The 10,134-nt window shown below is 42.7% G+C and overlaps 1 protein-coding gene across 2 annotated transcripts in view; it reads left to right on the top strand.

The window, feature by feature from the left end:
* Positions 1-7,347: 7,347 nt before the first annotated feature.
* The window catches only part of ZC3H12C (zinc finger CCCH-type containing 12C), a 75,628-nt gene continuing 72,841 nt past the window's right edge, over positions 7,348-10,134 (top strand). For both annotated transcript variants that reach the window (XM_014530780.1, XM_014530779.1), the window contains exon 1: positions 7,348-7,442. The gene's annotated coding sequence lies outside the window, so the exon portion shown is untranslated. The remainder of the gene's footprint in view (positions 7,443-10,134) is intronic.

Genomic DNA, 10,134 nt, shown 5'->3' with positions numbered 1-10,134 from the left:
GACCCCCAACCATAAAATTATTTTCGTTGCTACTTCATAACTGTAATTTTGCTACTGTTATGAATCGTCATGTAAATATCTGATATGCAGGATGTATTTTCATTGTTACAAATTGAACATAATTAAAGCATAGTGATTAATCACAAAAACAATATGTGATTATATATGTGTTTTCCGATGGTCTTAGGCAACTCCTGTGAAAGGGTCATTCGACCCCCAAAGGGGTCGTGACCCACAGGTTGAGAACCGCTGATCTAGTGGATCTCATGGTCACAAACTGTCTTGGTCCTCTTTCTACTTTTTGGTCCCTCCTTCCTGTACATGCTAGATAGCATTCTGAGCACTTTACATAAACTATCTGATGTAAGCCTCATTACAACCCCATAAGGTAAATACTGTTGGTATCTTCATGTACAGATGAAGAAGATGAGGTGGTCGTTTGGATCAGGGTGGAGGCAGCGGAGAAAAGAGGGAAGATTACGGATATAATTTGAAAGCAGAACAAACAAGGCCTGGTTTCCAGGTTAGATGTGGAAGTGAGGGAAGGGAAGAATCATGGATGATGCTTAAGGAAGAGTGAATTTTGCTGCCATTTGCCCAACCTGTTGATCATCTCTAACTGGATGCTCCAGAAGCAACTCCAGAAGACAAGTTCAACATGTCTGAAATGGAATTTATCATTTTTCCCATAAGACCTGCTCCTCCTTTTAATATTTTCTTTTTCAAAGAGTATTACCATCACAGTTATTAAGTGGCAGGTACTTTACAGAGAGGGGTGCAAAAGAGAGAAGCAACTAAACTATGCTACAGATCTTCCTAGGCATTTAAATTTTTCTCCGTCTTATTCATATACTTACTAGGTTTGTAACTCCCTCGCTTGACCATAAGCTTTTCAGGGGCAGCGATTGTGTCTGTAATTAGAGCTGACATTTACTGAGTATTTTCCAAATGTCAGGGCTTGTGTTAAACACTTTGCATGCATCATCCCCTGTCGTTCTCCCAACAGCTTTCTGAGACAGGGACTAGCACAGTGGTAAAGAGGGCGGGCTCAACTGCCTGGGTTCAATGATCTGGGGGAAGTTACTCAACTTTTCTGTGCCTTGGTTATCACATTCGACTGTGGGAGCACAGAGCAGGGACAACTAACCCAGATAGATGAGATTAGAGAAGGCTTTCTAGAAAGGAGTGAATTGCTCAGCTGAATCTTTATTCACAAAGCATTAAGGGAAAGGTGTTATGGGCAGAGCGAGCAGCCTATGTAGAAGCCCGGAAGTAAACAAAAGCATAGAGCCTTTCTATACTCACCATGTGCTTTACCAAAGACAAAGAAGGATCGCAAACTCAAATACTGACAAGAACCAGGCGGGTAAAGTAAGTAAGAGAGGTTAGTCAGCGGTACGATAAAGGGAAGGAAGACATGAGGTCTGGGGCAAACAAGCACAAAAGACCTATCTAAAGGACCAGCCTCCACTCCCGCCAAGCTCCTTCCCTCTCACTAAGCTCCACTGCTCCTCATTCTCTTCCTTGAACTCCATTTCTGGCACCACAAACCTGCGCTAACATGGCTCCTTCACTTGCCAGTTCCTCTACCTACAATGTGCTTTGCATGGCTGGCTCCTTTGCATCATTTCGACTCAAATGCGATTCAAAAGAGGCTTTCCCTGACCCCTACCCATGAGCCAGTCCCAAACCTGCTAGTACCCAACTCCAATTTCTTCCTTCAGAGCCTCTGCTAGAATGTGAAATTGTTATTTGTTTGTGTGTGTATTTGTTGAATTGTATACTGGTTGTATATAATATGAGCTCCATTGGAGCAGGAAACTTCTCCAGCACCTACAATAATGGCTGACATACAGTAGGATTCCCTTCCCCCACAAAAATCCTTCAATTCATTTTGAGTAAATAAATATAATGTGCTTTTATTGTACGCCTACCCAGTGCCAGCTGATATGGGCTGCCGATATGGATTTGGCAAACATCGAATGTAGGTAGTAGTTAATGCCACAGGAATGGGTGAGAAAACCCAGACAAGTGTGTGGAGCCATAAAATAATGGGTCAGAAAGGAATTCTTTGTAGGAGTGGACAGAAGAAAAGTCCTAAAGAGACTGATCAGGACAGATAAGGAGGAGCCAGGAGAGAAGTGGTAACAAAAGGCAGCAGAAAACAGAGTCCATGATGGAATCAGCTTGATTAGATAACCTGCTTCTGGCTTATTATGATGTGCAGCAGGTACCTGGACAGCTAAGGCCTCTGTCATTACTTTGTCTCAGTGTTAGACCCATCCGGGGAATTCTGAAGAAAGCCTCACCTCCATAGCTACTGTCTGTCTGGGTTCCACATGATATCTCCCAACAGTGATGCCACACCTGTTCTCTCTCCTTCTACCTTGTTGAAATAAACTCTCCTGAATTTTCATCTTCAGATAAATAAATTCCCATTAAGATAGGCATCTTATCAGAAGAACATATATACATAGCATTTTTAGAAATGCTTAAAAAAATAAAAAGCAAAGCTAGGAGATGGATAGTGACCAGAATGTATGTGAAGGGAGGTTATGCGTGATATTCTACATAAGGTGTTGAGGGATGGCCTCTGTAATAAGGTGGCATTTGAGCAGAAATCTGAAGAACATTAGGGAGCAAGCCCTGTGGATGTTTGGGGAAAAGTGTTCCAGAGAGCAGAGAGAGCAAGAACGCCAGTGTGGCTCATGGACAATGAGTGGCAGTAGATGAGGAGTTGGCAGTGTACAAGATAGACTAAGGGAAGCAGTAACTGGCTTTGGCTTAGGAATCCTCCAAGTTCACCTTAGGAGGTAGTGGTACATCCTCACAATGGCACAGAGTGAGTGCTCAGTAAACGTCTGTTGAATAAATGAATTCCTGAGGAGAACAGAGAATTATTTTCAGATCCCTGTCCTAGGTATCACGGCCGACTGAGTTAGCCCCGAACTCAGGCACATTTGGCACTTGATCATATTTAATTTAGTGTTTTCTCTAGATTTTTATTTTCAAATGTGTGTCTTACCTTTCTGGGAAAATATTTGGTTTATTTAAGATGTGAACCATGTCTTTTATTTTAGGATTCCAAATCTAGTGGTGGAATTCAATAAAGACACGCTTGATCTAATCAAATCAATAAAGCTAGTGGAATAGAGATGTAGAACAGAAGAAAATGAAAAAATTGTAAGGGTGGTTATCTCTGGTTGATGGGATGACTGGTCATTTGTATTTTTGAAACCTTATGTTTTGTTGTGCCTTAAGTTTTTTCTACAGTGAGCATGTATTATCATATGATCTCACTTATATATGGAATCTAATGAACAAAGTAATTTAACAAACAAAATAGAAACAGAAACATAGATAACAGAGAACAGACTGACAGTTATCAGAAGGTAGGTGGTTTGGGGTGGGAGGTAGATGAAAAAAGGTGATGGGATATATATATAACTCATAGACACAGAAAACAGTATGGTGATAGCCAGAAGGAAAGGGGCTGGCGGGGGAAGGTGGATGGAGGCAAATGGGAGATAAATGGGGACTGAAAGAGACTTTACTTTGGGTGATAGGCCCACAATGCAGTGCGCAGATGATGTTTTGTTGAGTTGAACATTTGAAACCTGTATGGTTTTGTCAACCAATGTCACCCCAATAAACTCAATAAAAATTTTCTACAATGAGCATGCATTCTTTTATCATTTAAAATAATACATTAGAATACTAAAAGGTGCTAGATACTAAAGCCAGTGAAATCCACCGCCATTAACCCTTGTTCAAGATCCCTATAGCTGAAGTATCTGAGTCTCAATTTCACTATTGGGGGGCTACATGTATAAAAGAGTCTTAGAAAATTACAGCCCCTACTTTTATGCGAAATAACTGACCGCCAAGACACTACAAGTAATTGTATAGGCCCAATCCTACCAACACTCTAAAATGTCCTCACAAACACATAGTTTAGCAAAGCAAACCACAGAAAGTGGTGATCATACATTTTGGTAAGAACAGTGTCTTTAGTAAACAAGTTGTTCTTGCCAAAGCTTAATGAACATTTAACTGCCTCTTGTAGTTTTCCAAAATAAAATGATAAATTCCTGAATTTCTCTAGCAAAATCTCCATTAAAAAGTAGGGACTGCCAAAGACAGAAAATGTTCACTATTCAAAAGACAGATGGCTTAATCCTTTTCAATAAGCCAGGGTTCTGCATATGAAACTCAAATACTAGAGGAAGTCACAAGGGACTAAAGACACATTTTAGGGGACTACTAACATTCTTTCAAACAAGGTAAATGTTTTGATCAAACTGAAGGCCCTGAGACATAGTCTTATTCTACCTCTGCCTAAGTTAACACTTGGTGCTCTGGACTGACCAGATAATAGATAAAACTGAAGAAAAATCGTTTATCTAAAATCAGACCTACCAAAACCAGTAACGGTCATCAGATCCAGTCTATTTATCTCTTCAGAGTCAATTACTCCCTTCCTAGGTCTGTAGCTCTCACTTATGGGGCACATGGAGATCTGCTTACCATTTCCTGCCTGGATGGACTCTTCATTTCTGACTCTTGCATGCTCTTTGGCTGAATATTCCTGGAGTTTCCACCTTCGAACAAAAATAGCTGACAGTGTAAATTTCCCAGGGATGTGAGTACTTGAAACCAGCTAAGTTAGCTAGATGAATCTCTCTGACTAGGCTCACTTACCTATGTCCTAGCTCAGACTCTGAAACCAACGGAGATGCTAAGTCAATGACTTGCCCAACCTAACCACCACCAGCAGACCTGCTCGGATGATAATCCTGCCCTTCCTGTAAACTGTAGCCCTAATTATGCAGCTGTCTCTTCTATTTTATTGTTATGATGTTTGTTACTTGTTTGGGGGAATTGTTTTATTTTAATGTGTTTGCTGGCTAGTTATTTTTCTTTTTTTTAAGCCAAGCCCCTACCTCATTCTGCTAGTCGGTTCCTTGACTTGTTACCTACCCCATGCTTAAGTATTTTTCTAATTCTCCAGTTCCTTTGAGGTTTGAATTCTGCTTTGCCCACTGTTTCAGAGACTGGAGTCTTGAATCGTGGTTCCCATGGCCATGTCTTTACTACCTTCTAACAGATTAATACCTAACCAGCAGCCAGAAGCTGGAGAGTCACTGGCTGCTGTGGTCCCTAGAGTCTGGGACCAACCTGAGTGCCTTCCATGTGCCAGGCACGGAGAACTGAGGATGCTGCGGGGAGCCAGACAGAGAGCGCTCCTGCCTTCGTGGAGCTTACATTTTTGATGTAGGGAAACACGATAAAATAAACAAGCAAACATAATTCTAAGTCATGAGTATTATGGAAAAAATGCTCCTTCTGCCCCATGCCTACTGCTGACCTTCTGTGACACCTGAAGTTGATATGAACTTCTCTCCTATCAGCTAATGAGAACTTCCCTAAATGTTCCCCTTGGTTAAAACAGTCCCCATCAAAAATCTTTTAGAATCTGTGTTTGAAACTTTCGACAATTAAGTTGTAAAATCAGTGACTAACCCCACTAATGCTGGCTGGGAATCCTTTAGCAATCATGGGATCTCCCCTTCCACATGATCATAGGAATCTTTCCTCTCACTGGGAAGCCCCGGACTCCACACGTGCCACTCACAGGACTCCCGCACTTCCTCTTCTTTGTGGCTGTGGTACTACTTGAGAAAAGCAATATTTGTTTATTTATAGAATCAAGAAGAAAGGCAAGAAAAATAGTAACACATCACCAATAAATGTAGACTTCAAAAATATTTTCTGAATAGCTAATGCAAGTACCCACTTTGAAATTCAAAAGCTATAAAAGGGTATAAAGTAAAAAGAATCTCTCCTCTACCTTTCCTTCTTAGTCATCCAATTGTTTAGCCCAGGACAACCATCATTACCAGTTTCTTATATGTCCTTCCAAAAATATTATATCCATACTAGGGGCCTGATGCACGAAATTCGTGCAAGAGGAGGCCTTCCTTCCCCCAGCTGCCGGCACCGGCTTCCCTCTGGCACCCAGGACCCGGGCTTCCCTCACAGCCCGGCTTCATCTGGAAGGTCATCTGGAAGGACGTCTGGTTTAATTAGCATATTACGCTTTTATTATAGATGTAAGCAAATGCAGACATCCTTTTTCTTTCACACAAATAGTCACTTACTATACACACTATTATTCACATTAATTTTTCCATAAACAATGGATCTTATAGTTTATTCCATACACATAAAGCCACTTCATTCTTTTTATTTTATAATGTTTTTTATTGATTTCAGAGAGAGGAAGGGAGAGGGAGAGAGAGAGAAGCATCAATGATGAGAGAGAATCATTGATCTGCTGCCTCCTGCATGCCTCCCACTAGGGATCCAGCCTGCAACTCAGGCATGTGCTCTGGCTGAAAATTGAACTGTGACCTCCTGGTTCATGGGTCGATGCTCAGCCACTGAGCCAACCTGGATGGGCCACTTCATTCTTTTAAATAGGTAAATGGCATTCTAATGTATAAAGGTAATACAATTTATTTAAATAGTCTCCTATTAATGGACATTTAGTTTGATTCTATTTTTTTTGCCTTTGCAAATAGCTGGAATTAATATTCTTGTGACATAGCTTTTAGTGTAAAATGCACTCTACCCTGGAAATTCTATAATTCTGTTTCCAACTATCTCGATTTTGTACATGTGCAATTCTGTATACCAATTTCCTTTTGAAATAATAGGTGCTTGCAGAGGTATGCCTGAAATTCTGTGTTGAAATAAAAATTTCAAAACTTCTGGGCAGGGTGAACTGCACTGACAGGTGTTGTCCTTGTCAAGATGGCGAAGTGCCTCCTTAAGAGCATTTTTTTTCATTCTATTATTGCTTCTTTCCTCAAAATTCCTCTGTTGGTCAACTATAGTGAAAGCCGGGCAGCCATGCTGTCTGATTCAGGTAGAAAACCCAGGTCCTGGCTGCCCAGCACAGCATATTGAAAACCTTGCTGTTGTGGCTCGCTGGTGGCCTCCCACAAGTGCTGAAAAGGAGTCATGCTGCTAGTCTGGAATCTTGTGGCAACTCATCAAAAGAGAGAAGCTCTGGGATTGGTCAACAGCACATATCTCGTGCCCTTTAGTTTCCTTTCCCTAAGAACTCAGTTTTAAAAAGCAACTCTGCCCAGTCACTGAAGCACATGGTCAAGAATGAGTTTCATGCCTTTGTATCTCTCTTATGTAGATCATGTGCTTAGGAAATGGTTGTTTAAGGTAACGATATTAAGGAGACTTTACATTTCATAGACCGTTGGAATAACCGGAACTTCTTTGAAAGACATACAAGAAACTGTGAATGGAAAATCACTGTAGTCTGGCGATGTGGGTGAAGCTCTTCAGAGAAAATCAAGTGCTAGCCAAAGAGCTGGAGATGAAGGTGCTCCCAAGGGATTTCTGACATTTTTCCAACTACGGTAAGTGTTTTGGCAAAAATGGTAGAGGCAGGAGACATGAGAACAAGAAAAATAATTATCTTTCACCCCCAAGTGTAGACACTGGGTTCACCCACTTTTTATGAGAAAACTTCTAAGGATGCCACTAGAAAAGCTCTGGATTGAGGCGGAAGTAGGTGCTGGGGTGTGTACCAGTTTTGAACCCGAGGGTGACCTACAGTCCCTTGAGGTCATAGGTAAGGTGGCTGGGCAATTAGAAGTTCCAGGTTGAGGCAGCCAGATGAGATGTGGTGGGCACCTGAAACTGTCTTTTAAGGTTCAAAGGTGAATCTAGGTGTGTGGTAGTCCACCCAGGAGCTATAGTTTAGAAAGAAGTGCCGCCCTTGCAATCATGTTCCCTCCAACCTGTCCTTTCCAAAGCATTTGCTTTCAACCAGTGAGGCTGCTCAAGGTCTTGCCTGTTATGGAGTCACAGCCACTCGAAGTTTTAAATTATGGGCAATTCAGTCACAACTCAAGGTCCAGACTAGACTTTATAACTCAAATACAGATTGGCTATGTTTTGAGGTTTTGCTATTAGACATTGAAAGGTTGATCTTCAATTTTCCCTGACATTCTCTCTCTCTTTATGCCGTTCCACTGATACGCCCTTCCTTGTACTCTCTGCTTATCAAAACATTATTCCTCAACGTTTTCCAGCTTACACGCCCCTTTTTGAAACTCAGAGTCACCTTCCATGCAGACTCCCCAACCACTCCAACCTAAAGAGATCCCTCTGAACCTTCATTGCATTTATTACCCAGACACGCATTGAACACTTGTAAATTATCTTTTCTTTTAATTTTCCTGTTTTCGTCTCCCCAACTACACAGGAAGGTAATAAAGGGCAGTACCTTATTCACATAAGGTTCCTGATTCTAGATTCAGACTGCCTACATTTCAATCCTTATATTGTTACTGACTGACTGTAATTTTGGTCTGGTTTTGGTTTTTTTTTTTCATCTGTAAAATGGAAATCATGATAGCTATTCTCTCATAGGGGTTTTGTGGGAATTGTATGAGAGAACACGTGCAAAGTGCTTAGAATAGTGCATTCACTACATGTTAGCAGTTATAATAATTACCCAGTCTCTTACCTCCAAAGGACCTAATACAGTGCCCTGGTCTATAGCCATGCTGAGTCGATATTGAGTGGAACTTAGCTGAGTCTGTTGAGGGAAATAAGGTCGATTGCAGGAGTGGATATTGTGGAGTAGGGGAACTCCCTGGCTTTTAAAAAATCATGCCAATGAAGCCATCACTTACTGCTGTCAGCCACGCAGGCTAAGTTCCCACCCCTCCCTAGTGCTGCTCAAGAGACTTTTGAGGGTTTGGCTCAGTAATAGGAGATGCTTTTCCAAAGCAAGCTTCCCTTCCTGGCAATAAAAACAAGGAACATGGCTGCAGAGAGCAGGCTGCCAGACTTCCTAAGGGTCTTACAGATGGTACTAAAAATGTGGACCGGAGGGCTTTCGTGTGCTCAGAAAGAAGTCTAGGAGCCAGCTCTTTCATCTACTGTGCCCCAAGACTGGCCTACTGGACTGGAAAGCAGGCGCAGGGAGATGCTCCCCTCTCATCTCAGAGGTGTTGGGATGCCCACCGATACAGCCAGTGGAGCCCTCTCAGCTGGGACCCCATCATCAATAGCTAACGAGCAACAGATGCCAGCCAAACAGGCGAGGACCTCTGTGCTGCTCCCCGAAGCCATAGAGGCAGGTTTATTTTCTCCTAAAGAGAGAGAAAGAGAACAGTGAACTAGAAAATATAAAGTCTGAGCCACAATAAGCATCGTGGACATCACTACGATTAAGTAGTCCAAGCAAATCCAACAATTCCAGGCTTAAACCACAGATGCCCTATTGAAAACAATTCAGAGAGGCAAGAAATAATTCTACTGAAGGTGAGAAAGTGTTATCAAAGGCATGACCTCTGTTCCAGTGAAACAAATATGTGCTCTGGATGCCAACAGATCCGAGTCCTTCATATGCGAGCTGTGTAATGTGGGGAAATTCTTCCAACCTCAATTTTCTGACTGATAAAGGGGATCAACACCACATGGCTGTGGTGAACCTTAAATGAGAAAATGCAGTTAGACCAGGCAACCTAGTGTGTGGCACACAGTAGGGGCGCAATCCACATGCATTCCCTTCCCTTTCACTCTAAAGAGCTGCTGCCTCCTGCCCGAGGCTAGCAGTGAGGCGCCTGGTGACCATCCCACGGGCCGGTGAATTCGAGTATGTGAGCATTTCCGAAATGCTGACCTCGATTGTGCGGGATGTTGTACAAGTCACAAAAGTTGTTCCCGTGGCTGTTCACACCCGCAGCCCAGGAGCCCACGCCCGTGTTGCAGGCTGTCCCCTCCCAACCTCCCGACAGAGATCTGGGTTGATCCCAGGTTTAACCTCGATGTCGACAGATTGCCATTTCCAACCAGACCGGCTTCCTTGCTGAGTGAAGTCCTTGCCCTGGAAGAAATCCCAACTGCTTCGTGTGTTTAAATTCCCTTTCTGGTCTGGCTAATGATGGCCGCGGGTTTTCCTCGTTACGGGTTTATGGATACGAAGCGAACGGCCACGGGGAACCTGCCCTAAGAAGTCAGACTCTCGATTTCCTGGGCTGCCCGGGGGTGATGCGTGCTTTCGCGGGGTGACGGTGCCGCCCGGAGGACGGGCGG

The sequence above is a fragment of the Myotis brandtii genome, unplaced genomic scaffold (assembly GCF_000412655.1).
Source record: "Myotis brandtii unplaced genomic scaffold, ASM41265v1 scaffold775, whole genome shotgun sequence".
Taxonomy (NCBI): Eukaryota; Metazoa; Chordata; class Mammalia; order Chiroptera; family Vespertilionidae; genus Myotis; species Myotis brandtii.
The sequence above is the reverse complement of the archived record's forward strand: the minus strand, read 5'-3'. Positions and strand labels throughout refer to the sequence as shown.